Source organism: Macrobrachium rosenbergii, chromosome 51 (genome assembly GCF_040412425.1).
Source record: "Macrobrachium rosenbergii isolate ZJJX-2024 chromosome 51, ASM4041242v1, whole genome shotgun sequence".
Classification (NCBI taxonomy): Eukaryota; Metazoa; Arthropoda; class Malacostraca; order Decapoda; family Palaemonidae; genus Macrobrachium; species Macrobrachium rosenbergii.
In genome coordinates this window covers 44678189-44698961 of record NC_089791.1, presented here as the reverse complement: position 1 = coordinate 44698961, position 20773 = coordinate 44678189, and the positions used below count along the sequence as shown (strand labels likewise).

The 20773-nt window shown below is 38.3% G+C and overlaps 1 long non-coding RNA gene across 2 annotated transcripts in view; it reads right to left on the bottom strand.

Annotated features, from left to right (window-relative positions):
• Positions 1 to 7899: 7899 nt before the first annotated feature.
• Positions 7900 to 20773, bottom strand: part of LOC136833352 (uncharacterized) — a 28310-nt gene continuing 15436 nt past the window's right edge. Inside the window, exons 3-4 of one of the 2 annotated variants that reach the window (XR_010851445.1) lie at positions 14325 to 14442; positions 7900 to 12230 (exon numbers count right to left, since the gene is read on the bottom strand). This is a non-coding gene — a long non-coding RNA (uncharacterized lncRNA). The remainder of the gene's footprint in view (positions 12231 to 14324; positions 14443 to 20773) is intronic. The other variant, XR_010851446.1, reaches the window with a different exon arrangement.

Genomic DNA, 20773 nt, shown 5'->3' with positions numbered 1-20773 from the left:
ATTTGTATTTTTCATAACTAACAAACCTTTGGTCTTAAAATATGGGAGTGTTGGGACTCTGTAGGCCTACCAGGGGTACCAACCCTTTCCAACCTATTGTCTCACTGCATGTCCTCCCGCATTCCAGGTTCGTCTGCCATGACAGTTTCGAAGTCTACTGTCTCCATGACATCGTCTCATCTTACTATGCCTCTCCCCATGGCAGCTGCCAAAGCACCAGTAGCATTTTCTCGGCTGTCAACGACTCTCTCTGCTCCCTGCTCCATGCCGTCAGCCATGTCGTTGCCACTAACTTCCATGTCCGTACCCTTAGACTCTCTCATCCAGACTATTTTTGATAAAGTCAAAGGTACTTTTACGAAGAGGTTCGGTCATTCAGAGATCAAGGAACCAAGAAGAGATGTCATAGATTCCCTTCTTCACCTTCATCATCCTCCTCTTTGTCTTCGTCGTCTGCTCCATCCATCCCCGTTAGACGTTGGAGGAAGAGAGACTTCATAGCCCCTCCAAGTAAGAAGGTTCGCAAGTCCTCCTCAGAGTCTCCTTCTTCTTCTCTGGTACTTGTTCTGTGTTCAACCAAACACGCCCATGCTAAACCCATTTGTGCTTCTGCTCAAGTTACCTGTCAGAACCATTCTTCCGTCAAGGCACATGTACGTGTTCCTTCTGCCATTTCTGATGTCCCACAGCCAGTTGATGACTCCCGTGCTGCGGTGATGTTAAACAGAGATTCATCCTCTAGGACTGCCAAATCTACAGACTGCACTCCTCCACAGAAGATATCTTGTTTCTACTCCAAATGCAAGTGTTCCTCGGGTCCGTAGGAAGGATGACAAGGCCCCCATCAAGAATTAGAAAGTGCAGGATCCCTCTCCCTGGAGGTCTCCTTCCTGTCACGTTGACGTCTCACTTACTGGAAGCCCTTCGAGGCCGCACAACATTCCTTGACCTTCATCTTCACACCAATCTTTCCATTCATGTTCCTCTAGAAGAGACCGTGTTCAGCATTCTCTCGCACACAGATGTGACCATGATTTGCGCTCCTGTTCACATGGCTCTGACCGAGCTACATGTAACACAATTTTCTCACACGGACGTGACCGTGATTCACTCTCCCCTTCACACAGCCATGACAGAGCTATACATAACACGAGTCCTGCACAGCCTACTAACAAATCATGTCATTCACCTCCTCACAACCAGCACTCTCGTTCACACGTCCGTGACCGTGGTTCACGCTTGGGTTTGCACTCCCGTGACCGATCTTCACATCACAAGAGTCCCTCATGGCCTCGTAACCTCTCACAATGTTCATCGTCTCATAATTCTCATTCTCATTCCCTTGGGCGTGATCGAGACCAAGACAAGGTTCCAACTTGCTCTAAAGGCTTACAGTCCCCAAGAAAGTCTTAGGCCCTAAAAAAGCCTACACTCCAGTAATAAATCAAGACGTTTTAACTATTCCTGACTTAACTGACAGGCCAGATTGTGACTCATGAGGCCAGGATGTGAAGGATGCAGACCATCGAGTTCTTAACTTCCTATGCTGAATTCGTAGTTGTAACGACTTAGCTGAAGAGACTATGGCAACCAATTTGGATTTATCTTCGGGTATCAAAGCCTTGCTAAGAACTAACAAAGAGGCAAAGACATTTCTAGGGTTGCCATGCTCCAAACATGCTGGCGGAATTCGTAAACAAGTGAATTCTCTTATCTCAGGTCGGCATAACTCTATACATTCCAGTAGGTCTTTCAAGTTACTACCTCCTCCTCCTCCCAACATAAACAATTTTATGCAACTTGAATTGATTGCAGAAAACAATTTTATGCAACTTTAATTGATTTCTGCAACCAAGGCAAGTCGATCCAGACCTAGTTTGATTAGGCACAGGTATATCCTTGGACCAAGTCAAGGCAGAGGGCACAAAGAACCATATGCCACACCCAAGCTGGCTGTTCTTTATGGGACTGGAACTGCACTACTACCTCCAAGATTGCTCAGACATGAGCTTATCAGGTATGCTCTTACTGCTACTAAGTCCAAGAAAATGTCCTGTTATTTAATCTGCTGCTTAGGAATGAGATCCTATTTTTGCCAGTTTATTACGATTCCTTGATTGAGACAAAAAGCCAGCAGACAATCCCTGTCCAGAAGAAGGCATTCCCTGGAGAAGGTCAATCATCCATGTATTGCAAGAGATGAATATGCTCCAAATGGGTCCAAGTTGAGACCAAGGCAAATACTCAGGTAAACACAACGAGATATTTTCAGTCCGTAGCACATAGTCCTGCAATGGAAGACTATCTCATCACAGATAAAGCACTTCCAAGAATCATGACGAATGGGTACACGAAAGGAAGCATCTGCAGGTCAACTGAAAGCATGAAGTTGCCCTCTCTTGTGGTATCTAATAATGAACATGGAGTTTTTATCTTGAAATGAGTCATAGAACTCTTTCAAAGCCGAGAGGTTGACTACCAATCTTCAACCCTTGTTCCCGTCACTACAAGAAAGCAGCAGCTGCAAAACCCTGTAGACTGACGATCTATGACTTCCACGACACCTTTCTCCATCATCGCTTCCACCTCCACCGACAAGACTTGGCATGACAGGCAACCACCTACTCGTGGCAGTGGAGGAAGGGGATCACCACTCAGCAACCACCTCCCTTCATGGGCAAACCTAAGAAAGGGGGACAAAAAGCATCTGAGCTTCTGAAGAACAGGATTCTTCACTCTTAAAAGTTTCACCAAACCCAAGGATTTGGCTATGGATGTCTTTGCCCCTAGCAAGGGTTTGAAGGACACCACTTGGGTGAAGATGGAGTCTCGGGAATCCTTTCTCCTTTTGTCAACCACAGCCTATACCTTTCCTGTTGGAAAGAGTAGAGGCAAGCCTAACGAATTGTTCCTCAACTGGAGGATACTCTTTTCAGAAACATGCCTGGAGAACAGGGAGATAATCTTTTCTCTCCTATGAAGGACAAGGCTTGCCTACTGGTTGGTTACTTAGTGTGCTAGAAAGGTAAGGGCCCTAACTCCGGACACCTGAAACCTCCAGAACAATGTTCTTTCATCTGAAGACACGATACCTGTCTGGCTTAATCTATTAAGATTAAGATATTCATACATAGATCTAGCCAAGAGACTGCGTACAAGGATGCCATAGTTACAAACTTCAAGGCATTGGCCTCTGTAATGTTGAATGGGGAAACTCTGCTGACAGAGTCTCTCCAGATAGGTAAAGCGAGGGAGTTGCACAGAACCATCCCAGTGCGAGCCCTGAGAGAATATGGTTGGATGGAAATGGGGCAGCCCTCTGGTCCAGCATTATGTTCGTCGTGCAAGTCAAAAAAATTTGGAAAAAGAGAATGCAATCAAAGTAATATCAGACACCAAAAAAATAATAGTTCAAACTTGAAAACTGAACCAAATGAAGATACATATTACAAGACGAGGAAACCAGTCAGTACACCATAAACTAAAAAGTGATGCAAAAGAACCTGCTAATTTCATTTGTAAAGAGCAGTTATGAAAAATGTATATATCCCATCTCTATACTTTAAAACGGTACTGTACTTACAGGAAAGTACCTTGCACAGAACAATACTGTACCATTTAACCTTTGATTATTTCAACATACTTTTCTCATTAATCTTTCCTGACAAAAGTTTTCATCTCTACAGATTAAATTCTAATAATAATAATCTTCCATCATCTCTATAAATTGCATTCTAATAATAGTCTTCTAACATATCTACTGATTAAATTCCAATAACAATCTTCTAACTAAAGAAAATATTCAGAAGATCCATACCTGAGGCTGGCCTCCCAGTACTGTGGCTTAATCATTAACTGCCTTGTCAAGAACCAACATTAAAATTTAGATATTCAAATCACTCCACCCACACAAACTTCCAATGAGTGTGTATGTATCATTCAGAATGTTTGATAAATGTTTGCATCCTCCCAGCAGCTGCTATGCATACCAATAAAAACATGCCCCATTTAACACTCAATGAGCAATGGAGCAAAAGTGCATGGGTTAATCTGAAAGTAAAAAAAATTAACATTAAGCCTGAGTAAAGAACAGGTATATACCACATTCAAGTTGTATGTTTTATATTCACAGTATTTGATATAAAACAATGCCACCTTCCTTTATAATGGGTATCAGTATGGTTTACCTCTTATGGATCAATTTTAGAAAATTTGTCAGTACTTGCACATCAAACAAAACTTTTCAAAGAAAAACACTGAACTCAATCTTTTTCTCCGAAAGACAGAGGGGTCTATGAAGTCCTGAAAGGCCAATCAGTATTGAATTCCTGTTACCAATGGAACATGTTACCAAAGATTAAGATACCCTAATTAAATTAGCCACTTTACCTTAATTATGAAACAAATCAAGAATTCTTTGTCTACTGATGGATATAGGCTGCAGGGGCCGTGTCCAAAACCTCTGAAAACTATATACACATATTTAGGTAAAGGTAAAAATGAACATAAAAAGATCTGTGGTGACAGGCTTAATCCTGCTGAATCAATCATCTTAATAAGAGATATTTAGTCCAAAAGAAGAACTAAGGATCCTTCTCTTAAACCTTACTGTACGGCTAAGATCTTGTTCTTATTAAGTTGTCATAACAGTATCCAAATGAATGTTTCATGGTCACAGATTCACTTAAGAATCAGTGTTCAGCACCAAATCAGAAAGGTCAAGAAGGTTGTCCTGAGTGTTGGAACACACCATTTCTCAACCACTGCCTCGACCTTATTCTTACACTAACCCATTCCAGACAGAGACCACTCTCAGTAAAAACCTGTCTCAAGAACAAGGCACAAAAACCATTGCAGCATATCAAGACCAGGTTTACAAACTAATAAAAAAAAAAATTAATTCCTTTCCTCCAAACATCAACAACCTCCTAAAGTTTCCTTAGTCTTCTTAGAAAACAAATTGGAAAAGGTGAAGTCCATCCCTGGGTTGAGCAAGAGACACAACCAAAATAACTTGGAACCAAGCCATGGCAACCAACTCCACTTCAGCAGCTGAGAGAGGTCCCTCCTGCAAGAAGGCAGGCATTCTATTATCATTAGTAGTTAAGAGCTTACCCAAACCAATGGGGCCTGGTCCGAAGAGTTTGTTCCTGATGAAAATTTACATTTTATTTTATATACTGCAGCTCATTAAAAATTTATTGATTGGATAAACTGAAAATGTTTGAAAAATGTAACTAAACTTTTTCCCGGAATTGCTTCCTTGATATGTTGTTGCCTGAAAGTTGGACAGTCAGTTTAGATACATTTGACAGCAAGTGTTGTTCTGCAATCTCTGTATTTAGGAATTGGGTCAGGTGAGTTACTCTCAAACACCCATAGTCCAAATGAGTGCGACTAATTCAGATAGGATAATATTACTTCATTATGGCACCCTTTTTTGGAAAGGCCACCACAACAATCTAACACTTAGTTTAATCTGTTGTGTTATTGTCAGGGTTTTGTGATAGTAACAAATCACAGACAGGAAAAGATATATTTGATCTAGTTACAGTGATTGCAGCTTTGGCTGCTTTATCAGCATTTTTATTTCCTTTAATGCTTATACGTGTATAAACCCAACATACTTCAACATTTGTACTAGCTTCATATAATTTATGGAATGAAAACTTGTTTAACAAAGGGATAGTTAGAATCAAAACTCTGAAGGGCTTCTAAAGCACTTCTGGAGTCCCAGAAAATTACAAATTCCTTGGAGGCATGTTTTTAATAATCTTAATCGCTAACCTTATTGCAAGCACATGGATGTATTGCTCATTAGATATTAAAGGAAATCCTATCCAACAGGAAGATTTGGATCTGCCTCGATAAACTGCATATGGTGACCCTTAAGTCTTATTTATTTTGCTGCATGATGATTATGATAATCAGGGGTTTATGCATAATTTTTGGGCAGATAGTACAAGTATGAACAAACACACGCTTAACACACTCCAAGGATGAAACACATAATCAAAGGAAGGGGAAAATTTAGTGTTGGAAGAAGAGTTACATTTACTGACTCAAAAATTCTGTTCGCTCTAATCAGAGAAAGTTAGCCCAGTGACTGGTGACTCCACCTGTGAGGGACAGGTCCTTTGGGATGTAGTATGTCTGCTAACACATCCCAGACAAGGGAATCAACCTGGAAGAGACTGGATTCAAAAGTGTTCTCCAATCCACAAATTAGGAGAACCAACTTCCTCCAGTATACAATGCGTAAGTGGAGACCAGGGCAACCAAAAGAGTGACCACAAGGGCAAAACTCAAGGTGTGCTAATTGGAGGACAATGGGTGCCAAGGAACCATCCTGGGTGCTTTCCACAGACCACTGCACTTATAAATTAACCATACAACCTTGCAAAAGTGCCTCTTAAACTCAGCTGATGAAGTTCTATGGGCAAGGGAACCCCTGAGCCTTTCAGGATACACAACCAGCCAAGATGGACCCTTTGCCAAAGCAGAAGAAAAAGACACATCAGCCAAGAAGGGACCATTCAAAGGCACTGAAGGAGTGACAATGTTCCCCTCCTCTAACCCTGGGCCTCAAACCAGTTACAGGAGCAGCCAAGCTGGCCATTCTGACTGATCAAGGAAGCATGAGTAAGCACTGCTGGTCCTGTGCTAAAAATACTAGAATGTAGATGGTCCAGGTCAGGTGCCTTCCACAAGAAAATGGTCATACCTATGGCAATCCTGCGAATAGTCAAGAATAAGTCTCTGGATGTATCTTAACAATTCAGAAGAACAAGGATGATTAGAGGGAAACTGTGGACTCTTCAACACTTCTAGAGATACAATCAGGGCAGGAAGATTCAAGGTCAGTCTTCCAACACCCCACAAAACCTAGTACATGGCCAGCCAGAAGCAAGCTCCCACACTGGGGATCCATCAAAATCAAGCTCACAAACTGATTCATCCACTCCACCAATAGTTGTGCTCTTGCAAACAATAAGAGTGATCTTAACACACTTTGGAGAAGAGCAACACCATCAGGAAGGTTTCTTAGTCTTCTTGCACAGGGTTACCTTCAAGGCCTTCTTCCTGAGCTTCCTCCAGTGTGGAAAAAAGGGAGACGAACAGGGTGAGGAAGGGAACAATGGCAAGAAAGGTGTAAGTTCATGGGCTTATACTGATAATTCTACCACCTGCCTGAGATTTAAGAATCATCTCTATTACAACCAATCAAAGCTATAATTCTTAAAATACTCTCAAGGACAAGTGCTCTGAACTGGATGGCCGGTATGTGGATTCCTATACAGGCAGTCCTGGATTATGGCGGAGCTCAGTGTGGCAATCCGGTTTATGGAGCTTGTCTGCGTGAAAATCCAGCAATTTTTGGCGCCAAAATGCGCCGATTTCCACTTGGTCCAGTGGCGATAATTGGGTATTGGCACCCAATACGCCGTCGGCGCACAGTAGCCAATAAGCCCAAAAACGCCGTGCGCGAAATCACCGATTTTCAGTTGGTGGCGATTTTTGGCTATCATCACACCCTCAGAACGGAACCCCCACCGATAACCGAGGACTGCCTGTATAAAAATGGCTTTGTATTGCTATCAAACCCTGAAACATTAATGTTAGCAGTTACTTATAAAACAAATTATCTACAAGACATAAAAGAATTAACATCTTCAATTACATCTACGACTTCACTTGGACCATCAGTTAAAACTCACAAAAAAAAGTACCATGTGGTGGACAAATTTTCAAAGGGAAAAATAACAATAGCTGATCCAAACTCTGGAATCAGTTAACGGTCCACATTGGCTGGCACAAGTTTTGTAAGAAAGTCTGTATTTTCTTTGCAGCATGACACTCATGAGCTACAATACACAAGGGCATTAAAATCAGCTAACACACTGGCTGATTGTTTAATCTGTATCAAGTATCTAATGTACCCAATGAAACTAACTTAACATTCTGACAAATTGTCAACTATATAGCCTTGTTTAGAATATGAAAAAAGTCTGTTGTCTTAATTCTGTTTGTAAACCTTTCAAGACAACAATTTCCATCAGCACTACAACATTCACAAAATTAGTTTACACATTGAATAACAAAGCAAATCAGTAAAATGTGACCATTTCTTGTAACCTGGGAGGTTATCAACAATTCTCAGGCATCTTTATTGTGAAACATTAAATAGTATACCCATATATTTGTTTGCATAAGAAAAATTATAAATTCCTGCAAGGATTAGAAAAATTGCCAGGTAACAATAAGATTGCATTCATCTATTTGTGAGAATTCACATCAACCTGTATATCTAAACATAAAGTTATTAAATTACAAAAGATTAGTAAAATAATCACAAACTTAGGGTGAGCCAATTAGTAAAGATTAGGAAAAATCCTTCAAGCCCACAGGTTAAAAAGAAAACCTAACAAGTATGGACTTTCTAAAAATAAAAATATGACACACAAAGAACAGTTACAGTACAATGAAACTGAAGCAAGAAACAGGTCTATTGAAAATGCAGCTTTCTGTACAAGGACCAAAAATTTAATGTACAAGTTGGGGGGAGTACCAATAGTAAGACAAACCCATTCTACCTAGTAATGAAACTTTAAATACTACAAAACCATACCACATACCTGACTAACTGATTCCTACTAGCCTGTATGCCAGTATCAGTACACAGTAACATCACAAATGTACAGTAACTGTGAAGAATTAATGCAAATCCTAGTGGATCAGTAGGTAACAACCAGCAGGCAAATACCAGTTAGTGATCTGGAGATTCACGTATTAAACCTACCTTTAAAAGACTTATTAAGAGTTTGATTAAATATTGTAATTCATCATCAAGATTAAATTACAGCACTTTTATAATGTACTTCAGGTGGCATATGAGGAATCATAAGGACAGAGGCTGAATAATAAAGGAATAACAATAATATGTAACAGGAGACTAATACATTAGCAACATAAAACCTGATGGAAAAAGCTAGTCAATAACCTTCCAGTTAATATTTGATAATTCTACCAGGCAATCCACAAATAAAATAAAATTGATCCTACAAATAGTTTAAGTGGTCTTGTTCAATTAAGCTTCACAGTAGCAGTCTCACAGTAACTTTCAATATACCTAGCTCATCAATTCCCTCTAGGGTAAGTACAGTATAAAAGACTACAGTATAGTAATTTTGGGAATTTCAGTATTTAAGTTGGTAAACTGATATCCAACTATGAACATGTGCAAAATTACAAAACTGTTATATAAACTTGGTAAAAGGATAACAAAGACAAAGATGCAAGATCGGGCTAGTCAGAAAATTAAGTGGAAGGTATCTCAGGAAAGGTAAGTGAGCAACTTCCTGTGCACTTGGCTTTCCCAGTAAGAGGTAAAGGCCTGGCCACAAGCATGCCATATATTGAACATAACTCTGCTATCCAGCAGATTAAAGCTAACTTGGACTAAATATGAACACAGGCAGTAGGTTCAAAACATGAGACTGGAGATAATTCATTGAATATCTTAGGAGACAAAAAGAAAACATGTAAAGGCCACAAAAAGATAACGTAAAAACATCCACGTTTATGATGAAATCTTCCCTGGAGGAGAGAAAAAATTACTTCATCACTGGTAGCTTATATCACATATAAACTGTAATAGACAATTGTATTCTAACTTTTGTATATCGTTCCCAACAGTTTCGTGTCTTTCTGTATACAATTGACCTCCCGTATTCGAGGGGGATGCATACCACTAACTCCCACGAATAACTCAAATCCACGAATACTTAAAACCCTTCTAAAAACGCTTATAAATGCCTATTTTGATAGTTTGAAACACCAAAAAACCCTCTAAAAATGCTTATACCTGAATATTTTAATAGCTTTATCACAAAAAGTGCATTTAGTCATGAAAATTACATGAAAATACAGTAATTTTCCACAAATAATGTATATATATGTTCCAGAGAAATCCGCAAATAGGTGAAGCTACGAATCCAGAACCGCGAATAGGCAGGGCTCCACTGTACAGTATCAATCCCTCCAAGTATGTAGTTAATGATGGGTGATCGATCTTAATGTCTACGATGTAATATTTATGTCTCCCATGCTATACTGCAACACAAGTAAATCATTCCAAAACAACACATTACTCAACTGAACTTCAAGCCTAACAGCTTTAAGTTAATCATATCAGCTTGTCTCTTAACAACACACATGCATATCATTTCACTTGAAATCTAACCTAGCCTTTATTCTGCATACTCATGCTTCCTTTCCCCTTAACTTGAGATACTCAAAGATACAGGGTTGCATTGCTAAAATTAGCAACTGAATCCTCAGCAACAAGTTTCTCTTTTCCAAAATATATACTTTGCATTATCAGTCACTCTGCTCTTCCCTTCTTTTTTCTCTTCCTACATTCAAGAAGGTGAGTTACTTCTGATGGCAAGTCAATTTTTGTTTTGGAGATGCTTATAAATAATTATTCTTTAATCTGTAAACCAACCCTGTTTATGGCAATCCCTGGCTAATCATAACTCAAGGGAAAATCTTTACAGATCAGTCTATGAAACTTCTATACTAATCCTATATTAAATACCCTTCAAACTGTAGACAAACCCTAAATGATACTGTTATGCCTTCATTGTAAATTATGGATCATATTTTGATAATTAGCATACTAACTTAGAGATCACTAAAAATCTTGTTCATCATTCCTAATTCAATTCATCAATATTCATGTTACCTTTGATAATTCAATCTTTAATAAACCAGTTTACAAAAGGTTTTACAAAGTCATAAAATGTAATTTCTTCTAAAGTTGCTTATTAACCTTTATCCTATACAAACTTACATTTAATCTGACTTGTGTGGCACTTCTTGGATCTATCTTTCAACCTGGTTATTGCATCTGTAGATGCATATACAATAAATAATCCTGTTATTACTAAAATTCCAATCCTGGATGATTCACTGTAACTTGCAAATTGGATGAAACTAAGTACTACTTATAAAAACATCGCACTCTCACAACTTCCAACTGATCCTTGATAACTTGTCCGCGAATCTTATGCTAACCAAGAAAACTTGCCAACTGACCCCTGACCCTTTGTCACATTTTCTAAGTCATGGGTTGCAAGCAGCACCTCAGGCTGCCCTTACTTAAATTCGTCATCAGCAGGGGTATTTTATAAGTATGGGAAATACGAGTTAGTCATCAATTCTAGTTTCTACTGTTGTTTATGAAAGAAAATCATGCTTGCTTCATAAAAACCTGCAATAACTGATGACTGGTATTTCTGAAGAATGATGGTAATACAAATTGGGCACAATACATGTTAAACATAGATATCAGTCCCTCAGGAACTAATATATGCATTAACATAAAAGCTAGAAGAGAACCAGAGCAATACTAGTCTAAATATCGTAAAGTCTATTGCCTCAACCAGAGTGAGAGTTTAGCTTTTATCACTACAAATGGAAAAGAGAAATAGGACAATTATTTTCTTAAAATGCAATGGCATGGTAATGAATATGAACAACAAATCCTACAAAAAATTAAGACTAAAGTTTACATCCAAACCTATCATTATATACTGTTATGTAACTGGTCTCTATGTGGCAGGAATGCATCAGAGAGCTACAAAATGAAGCAGAAATTTAATATTTCTTTGTTGCTTTGTATTATATTAAATACAACTCTGCATTACTTAACCTGCTCACCAGTTCCTTGAATATTTAGTACCGTACCAAGCTGGAAACTATGAATCTTAAAGGGTACAGTATATATATTTTGAAATTTGAAATGCAACAGTTATTTCACAAATACATGCTTTCAATGGCTTACCTTCACTGTGCTTGTTTCCTTATTAAAGGTACATAGTGTATTTCTAAAGACAAAACAGTGCAAACTAAAATTACTACATAAAATGTTAAAATATTGAGTACATACTTGAAATAACCAGTTTCAATATATACTGTATTATTACAAAACGCTACACACACATCAGAGCTATGATCTTATTATAAAAGAATCTAATACAAAAAGACCCATAGCAATATTTTTTATATAAAAAGATGTGCTTTGTTTTCATAGCTCTTAACTTGCTCAATCTTTACAAGTTCCCTTCAAAGACAAGGGTAGCATGGCGGAATCTTTGGGGCGCTCCTGAAGCACCATATCCCAAATCTGAAGGAATCACCGTTCCCTTTTCTCTCCTTCACACATCCTGCCAATAAAAATATAAGGGATGTTAGGCTACAACTAAAGGGAATAAGACTGATAAAACATGACTTTTATTTACATACAGTATATACAATACATACAAAGTTAAGATGTTTGACATCAGAAATTTGAAAATTCGGGCAACTACAAAACTATACTGAATCAAGAGTACAAAATAAGTATAAAAATGTTGCCTATTAACTTTTACTTAGAAAAATTTGCATAAAATGACCCATCTTGAAAATCAATATACAGTACTGTATATGTAATGTAAATATCAATGCACATGAAAAATAAAGAGAAAACTATATGGAAAAATGCCGTTTATACTAACCTTTTCCAAACCAAGATCAATAAGTCTTCAGTAATAAGACTTGATGACTTACATAGAAAAGAACCATGCCTCAAGACATACATATAGAATTTTCATGAGAAGTATTACTGCTTATTGTACTGTATATACCACACAACACCACAGAAACTACTTAATAATGTAATTAAGTAATTATCAAAACATTAGAAACCCCCATTCACCAAATGCAACTGCACTAAATGTCAACCACATTGTATAATTATCTTCCCTTTCAAAATTAAAAATTACTGAAACAATTTTAAATCTCATTTCTTACCAGTCTTATATTATGTACTTTGTTCAACACTGAGACACAATAATAACTCTGGCTCTTCATTCTTTCATCACAAGGTAATGCTATCATTTTCAATTAACCCTATTGTAAAATGTTTAAAAGCTGTATTTAATACATAAAAATCTAAATTTAGTATTAATAAAGAAAGCCATGATTGAGACAAAAGCCACTCTAGAAAACCAAGTTTAAGTGAATAAATATAAAACAGGAGCTTTCAACAACTTTTCTAGGTCCTCTTCAGCTATACTAGACAATTATTACAATGTTTTCCAGCTGTACTAGGCAATATTTACAATGTTTAAAAATATAAGTTAAAATTTATAAAAAGCAATTAAAATGAACTGTTAGTCTGGGGGTCTTCTTGGGGTATCTTCATTTCTTCAAGACATCTTCATGTTGTTGTATAAGTAAATCAGGTCGTTTGCTGGCAGAAAGAGCAATTTCCTCTAAAGGTCTAACAAACTGGCTGCTAGTATATTGTAATCAATCTGAAAATGTCAGAGGAGAATTGAAACCTTGTTTCCTTGTAAAGTATCCAACAACAGTTCTCCCTTTAGCATTCTTCTTTTATTGGTATTTTGCATCTACAGATAATCTTTGCCTTGTCAAAGAAATTTGATGGTCTAAATCAACACAACAGTTAGCGACAGCACTCTCCCAGTGTATCGGGCCTACTGTAACATGCTCAACTAATCTGACTGAGGCAGTCTCTTCCAGTCTCCTCAACATAGACTTGGGTAAAAACTTTACAAGGAACTACGTAGATGCCTGAATTAAATTTAAGATTCCTAACAAAATTCTTGCAAAGCTTTTGTTGACAAGTTGTTGAAGATGAAAACTACATTATTTTCTGTTGATCAAAATCTTGTTTGGTATCTTTTTCAGGATTACTAATTCTTTGAATAGGGCAGTTTCAAAAAATTTCTGAGGCTAACCTGGGTTTATTACTATTGTTACAAATTCCTTTTGTGGTGGATAAGGCTTTTGTTAATAAAATGTTTTGGATATCCTAACTGACTACATGTACCATTTTGTGATTAATCTCCTTTCTTTAAAAAAGGGTCACAAATTTATGAGCCTAAAGAAACAATCCTGACTCTATTTACATTACAGTATATGCATACTGATTATCTGAAAAGGATTGTCTCAGGCTCATAAAATCTAATACATAACAATTTCACATGACAATCTGGAAACAAACATCAACATCAACACTGATATCCACAAAATTAAAATAGAGTAAATTAAACAAATATATACAATAATGGACAGATACAGCAGCAGTGCACTATATTTGCAAAATGGATATTAGCTTGTTTTATATAATAAAGGTTTAAACTTTGTAACTGGCTTAACAACTGAAATCAACAGTGAAAAAAAGTAGTGAAATGGTCCTCTTTAGATACTGATTCAACTTACTTTAAATATTTGAAGCAGAAAGTAATTCTTACCCAATAAGGCCCTTGGTCCATCCTTTGATAACTTGCCTGATCCCAAGGTGAAGGTAAGAGGTTGTCCATGGGTAACTGCACAAACTCTGTACCATCTTCTAATTTACCCTGAAAAGAACTAACATAATTAAACCTCTCCTTTTATCAAGATGAACATTTCATTGAATCAGAAGGAAAGGTACCATATTTCTTGGTGTTAAGATGCTCTGACCTTGAAGACACCCCAATTTTGAGAAAAAAAATTATATAAAATTAAGGTGGCAACACCCACAAGTTAAGGCTTTGTTTCAGCTGGTGCATGTACAGGCAGTCACCGGTTTATGATGGGGGTTCCGTTCTACGCATGCGTTCGCCGGGAAATTGTCATAAGACGAAAAATCGTGAAAAATCCAAAGAAACCTTACTTTTAATGCTTTGGGTGCATTGGAAAACAATGTAAACTGCATTTTTTATTGAGTTTTTCATCAAAAAAAAAAAAAATCAAATTTTTATTATTCTGCCATTTTGGAGCCATATTTCTTCTGTTGGATAAACGAAGCGTCGAACCCCGAACATGCGTAGTAAACAAGGAAATAATTTCTGATGAATATATTTAAAAAGCATCGTAACTCGGGCGTCATAAAGCTGGACCCGTCGTAAACCAGGGGACTGCCTGTACATATTCAATTATTTCAATGCATTAATAAGTACCATGGTATTGGCTACTACAGATTTTTTATTGTTTTAGTTTTTCAGTCCATTTATTTAAAAATACTCTATGTTATGCTTTTTCATGTTTTATTGACTTCAAAATTAAAGTCAAACGAAAAAATTTAACAGATGATGAAGTAATGTATACAGTATTAACCACGAAGCCATTTTGCATCAGTGTATCCAAATGGGTGGGGCTACAGTTGGCCGAGTAGTTTAAAATTCTGATAGTACTGGATGTAGGTTTATGCAGTGAATTTTTAATCTCAGGAAAAAGAAAAACTAACACCACAATAGGAAATATTAGAAATATGAAATAACATTTATTGTACAATGTTACAATTGATTAAAACATGGCATGAACGTGACATCTCAAACAGAACAAAGGTGCAAATTTCTGCAAAAAACTATCATAAAAGAGTAAAATATTATGTTTCAATTTTAATTACAATGGTCTTGCTCTAATAAAAAGATTTACCTGTGACCCCTTTAACATAGTACAGTTTACATTTTACCACTAATATTGCACCCTGAAAGGCAGGAGTTATTTGAAAACTATGAAAATACCAGTAATATTGATATACAACACTTCAGTTACTACATGTCTGTGTGTTAATTCACTGTAACCTGTCCATACTGGAATGAATCTTTGTGACTACATATCTTTTTTGCTTTTTATGATATTCTTTATTTACTATTTTAGCTAAGAATGAAATTTAAATATACACTTCCTTCAGATGTCACATACAGGTATTCTGATTACTGTCATCTGGGGTTAGGTCTTGGAGAGATAACAGGTCAGTACACACACACACCCCTCCGCTCAGGAGCAAGCTAAACACCTGAATAAGCCATGGGATACCTGGACAGTTCCTGGTAGTAACAATACTTGAGTTACCACAAGTCCTAATGACAAGGTGTTGAGGACTTGTGGGCAACATCCTAAAGTATACAGGGTGAAGGTAATCTGGTAGAACAGACTGCCACCTCGCTACCTGCTGGACAAGGAAGTTCTTCTAGAAGGAAAAGAGAGGGCCCATGTCCTAATATCATGAGCTCATGGGTGGGACAGAGGGTCCTCTATACTATCAGAGGAACTGTTGACTTTGGGAGGTTACCTCCTGTAGCCAGAAAAGAGATGGTGTTTGGGTGATTGCTTTTTGTGATATTCTGCCTCCCAAAAACTGCTTGCATTCTGGTTGAGGAGTTCTTCATCCTTCTCATGCACCATTTAGGGCATGGGCGACTCAATATCATTTCATCTGGCTCTCCATCAACGAATTATCAAAAGGAGAAAAATAAAAACTCTCAAACTTTGAGTTTGTACCAAAGGAATTTGCATCTTGGTCATGAATTCTAAGATAAAGAAAACAAGAGATGAAGCCAAAAAATGGTTCCCAAACAACTCTTTCTAACTTTTCATTGGTACTAATGAAAGAATAAACACTCCAAACCCTTGGGTGGATAATTATCAGATGGTACTGAAAACTGCAGGCTGGCAAAGCAGTATCTCATCTGAATCTCCACCTTAGATTCAGAGGAAAGAGTATGGAAACTCTTATTCTCTTGTCAAGACATTAGACTTCAGCTGTCATTCCTACTGAGGAATGACAGAATGAGAACAATCTCTGCAATACCATGCGTCAATGCGATACAGCAAGCCAAAGGCCAGCAAAGAACTGTCTATGGGTAAAGGCTCTGTCCAGGTGACAACAAAACTGAGTCTTGAAAAATACCTCATAGTGCTTAAAGCGCTGAGATCGTAAGTCCCTCAACTGAAGTTCCTGGTGAATGTTCAACACTTGAAAATATATATCTGCCAAAAAGGAGAGGGCTAACTTACAGATCCATGTGAGCAAACCCTGGCCTTTACGTCCCACAATGATGGGGCCTGACTCAGCTAAGGTAAAAGGGAAGTCTGCAACATGCAGAGTATAAGCTTCAAGCAGAGAAATAATGATTTTTATGATAAAATCAGTTTTTTAGGTACTTACCCTCTATCATTAGCTTTATCTGCAGCTACTGGGCACTGGTTTTGACAAGTGCTAAAACTGAAAGAACAGTTAATGAGTGAACGCCCCAATAGATTTACCCACGAGCTTTGGAGGGTGGAGGTAAGACAGCGAATGTTTTGGTTGTCATTCTCTCTTAATCTCTTAAGACAGGAGGAGTGTAGATCTCAGTGATAGAGGGAGCATACCTACATAATTTATTTTATCATAAAATCGTATTTTCATGACAAAACTAAGTTTCATATATACTACCAAGTAATTACACAGCTATACTTTCTGCCAGATCAGCAGTTAAAAATTTGAAGTTCACAGTAAGCGATTCAATTGTTTTAAGTGTAGGTAACAAACCCATCCTCTGTCAGGGAACAATAGGCATAACAAAACAGAAAATCACTTTTTTGTGTTAATGTCCATCACAGGGGAGGAGGGAGGGCTCTGAACTTGTAATTACTTAAGTATATATGAAACTTAATTTTATCATGAAAATACCATTTTCATATATGTAACTTGCCAAGTAATTACATAGCTGAATCCCCACATTGATGGTGGTGGGATAAATGGACATATTGTTTCAAAAACATTCAGATATGAAGATGAGTTTACAACGAAAAATCTGTTAGCATTGGTAAAATGATTGTTGTAACCACAGCCACAGTCATTGATTACTGCCTTTAGTTTGGTGCTCATCTGACCTGCAGTGACTTGCGGAATAGCCAAGATAATCCTATTTTACAGAGGGGGCCTTTAGTAAAGTTTTCCAACACCCACGGTCGACAAGAGAAAATTTGCCCTTGCCATGGGCAGCAGTGCCAAATAAAAAAGACCAAATAAAATAGTTACATACACCAACAATCATGAAAATTAAAAACCATCCATACCACTTCCATAGACTGGTGGGCACTCCAGGTACATGTAACCCTTCAGCTTCCCAAAAAGAACTCATCCATAAAAATTCAAGGCAAAGTAGTTATGGATAGCAGGGGGCTTCTATGCTTCCTCCCTAACACCGAGCCAGCCACCGACAACAGACCTAGTGGTACTGCAATTTGTCAAAGTTGTTTCTATTTCTTTAAGATAGTGCAAGGCAAAAACAGAATTGTATTTCCAGTATGTCAACTGGATGATTGCTGACAGCAACAGATTATGTCTAAAAGCAAATGAAGTGGCCAACAGCCCTAATATCGTGTGCGCCTCACCTTAAAGGGAAGGCAGATCATCTTCCTGTATTTGAGAGTGTGCCTCTAAAATAAGACTTCTAAGAAGAATGACAATGCATTCTCTGACATAGGGCTTAGATGGGTTTCTCACGGAACACCAGAGGTTACTGGCAGGTCCTCTGATCTTCGTCCTGTCCAAATAACTGCCTCAGTGCTCTTACTGGACATAGAGGACTCTTTCCTCCCTCTTCTGGTCCTAGAATGACCATGACGATTCTTAATAGAGAACCGTGACCAGCGATTGGATGGAGACTTATTCTTAGCTAGAAAGCCAACCTCCAAGAGAAACCAATGCACTTCTCATCAGCCTGAGAAAAACCATCTCATTTTGTCAATTTGCCAAGGCAACGTTTGTCAATAATGCCTGCATACACACACTCACTCATTTAGCTGTAACAAGGCTACTAAAAAAAAAAAAAAAGTCTTTCTTTGTTAAATTCTTGAGAGAAATTGAGCGGAGAGGCTCATAAAGTGCAGGCCTTGTTAACCATTTCAGCATTACACCCAGGTTCCATGAAACAGAGTCATCCTTTGCGGCTGATTGGTAGTCTTATTAGAGGCCAGATCCCAAGGTCTTGATAAAGAACCTAAGTCCAGTAATTTTAGGCTTGAAAACTGACTCCCAACATCAGATCTGTAGGCTTCTAATAGTCAATGAAGAGAGTCCTTATTGTTCCTAAGAAAAGAGGAGTCTGCTATTTGAGTTACAGTGGTTTTAGCAGACGAGACATTAGTGTTGCTGCACCACTTGTGGAAGATGGACCACTTGGCCTCATAGACTGCTGGTAAACTGCTGTCTACATCTAAAAAAGCTTCTGCAGCTTGTTTTGAAAACCCTTCGCTCTGACAAGACTCCAGACAGTCTGAATCCTGTCAGAGCTAGAGCAGATAGGCCTTGATGGAACTTCAGCAAAGTGGGGCTGTTTGAGAAACTTAGGACTTTGAGAAGTAACCTTGGAAAAGTCCACAAGAGGCTTTAGAAGGTCCAGGAACCATTCTTTGAGAGGCCAAAAGAGCTATCAGTCACTGACATGTTGTGAACTTTGAACTTGTTGATCCCTGCTCACCATGTTGGAAATGGCAGAAAGGCATAAAGGTCCAGATTCAACCAGTTTACAGCATGGCATCCATCGCCCATGCTTGTGGGTCCGGAACTGGCTAGCAAAACAGAAGAAGATGGTAATTCCTCAAAGATGGCAAACAGGATCCACTGTTGGTCTGCCCACATAACTTCCAGAGATTGTCACAGACTGTTGGATTCAGGGTCCACTCTGTCAGGACGTACTTGACTCTCATTGACTTGGTTCGCCTGCCAAGACATTCATCTTTCCCTGGATGGAAAGGAGAATGATTATTCTGACCTGATTCTGGTCTGCCCAAATGAGCAGTTCTCTTGTTGTTGTGGAGAATGAATCACCACAGTTCTGTCTCTTACTGCTTCCACAAAATGCTTCAGGCTGAGATGGATGGCAACAACTCCTTGACATTTATATGTAGTTGCTCCTGAGGACCATGTGCTGAAGCTTCCAGGGTGCCCAAAAGGGCCCCCAACCCTGGTCTGAGGTGTCTGCATAAAGGGGAGGTTGGAGCTCAGAATTTCCTCTAAGAGACTTTCCCTCTGACAGTCTGTCTCCAGATGTCCTCCTTTATCTTGTTCATAATTGGGAACATCACTGTGTCTGGTTGCTTCTTCTGCTCCAGCTTGCCCTCTTAGAAAAACTGAAAGGGCCTCAAGGAAGTCTCCTAGCTTCACAAACTGTCTCGATGGATGAGAGTGTTCCAAGCAGGCTCATCCACCAATTCCTGAGCAAAGGGAAGAGAAAGATCTTGAACCAATCTCAGGCAGAGACTCTATCCTCTTGGGGTGGGAAAAACCCAAAACTCAAAGAATTGATCTTCATCCCTAAACAGAGAATCTCCTGAGTAAGGACTTGGGGTTGAGATCTTCTCTTGATTTATTAAAAGTCCAAGTTCTTTCATCAAGAAGGGTAGTCTGCAGATCTTTTGTGCATTGTTCCTGTGACTGGGAGCGGAGGAGCCAGTCATCCAGGTACAGTCATACTCCAAACTTAGAGGTTAGGGTTCCAGAGCCCTCTAGGAGGGGGAGATAGGACTCACATGAATAAAGCATGGTCTCATAAAAATGCTTAAATTAATTGCTTATTTCTAAGGTTTAAACACTAAATACTGGACCCTAAATCATGCTCCCAAATTATCATTGTCGCCCTGCTGGATAAAAATGATAACAGTGACTGATTAATTCCATTTAAAAGTTAGCTTAATACATTTACCCTCAAAAAAGAGGAAATAAATGAACCGATCTATTTAGAATGACTTCAGACCTCTTTTTAACAACAGTTCTTTATTCTGCATCCTCCTTCTCTTTGTTCTGAAATGCTTTTCATGAACAAACAGGGTTTATATTTTGATTAATGACAACTCTTGGAGTTAGTATGTCTCAATGTTTTAGAACCACAACACTAGGGTACTTTAAGAACATCTGAGTAGCTGATACAGGTCAAATTAGATC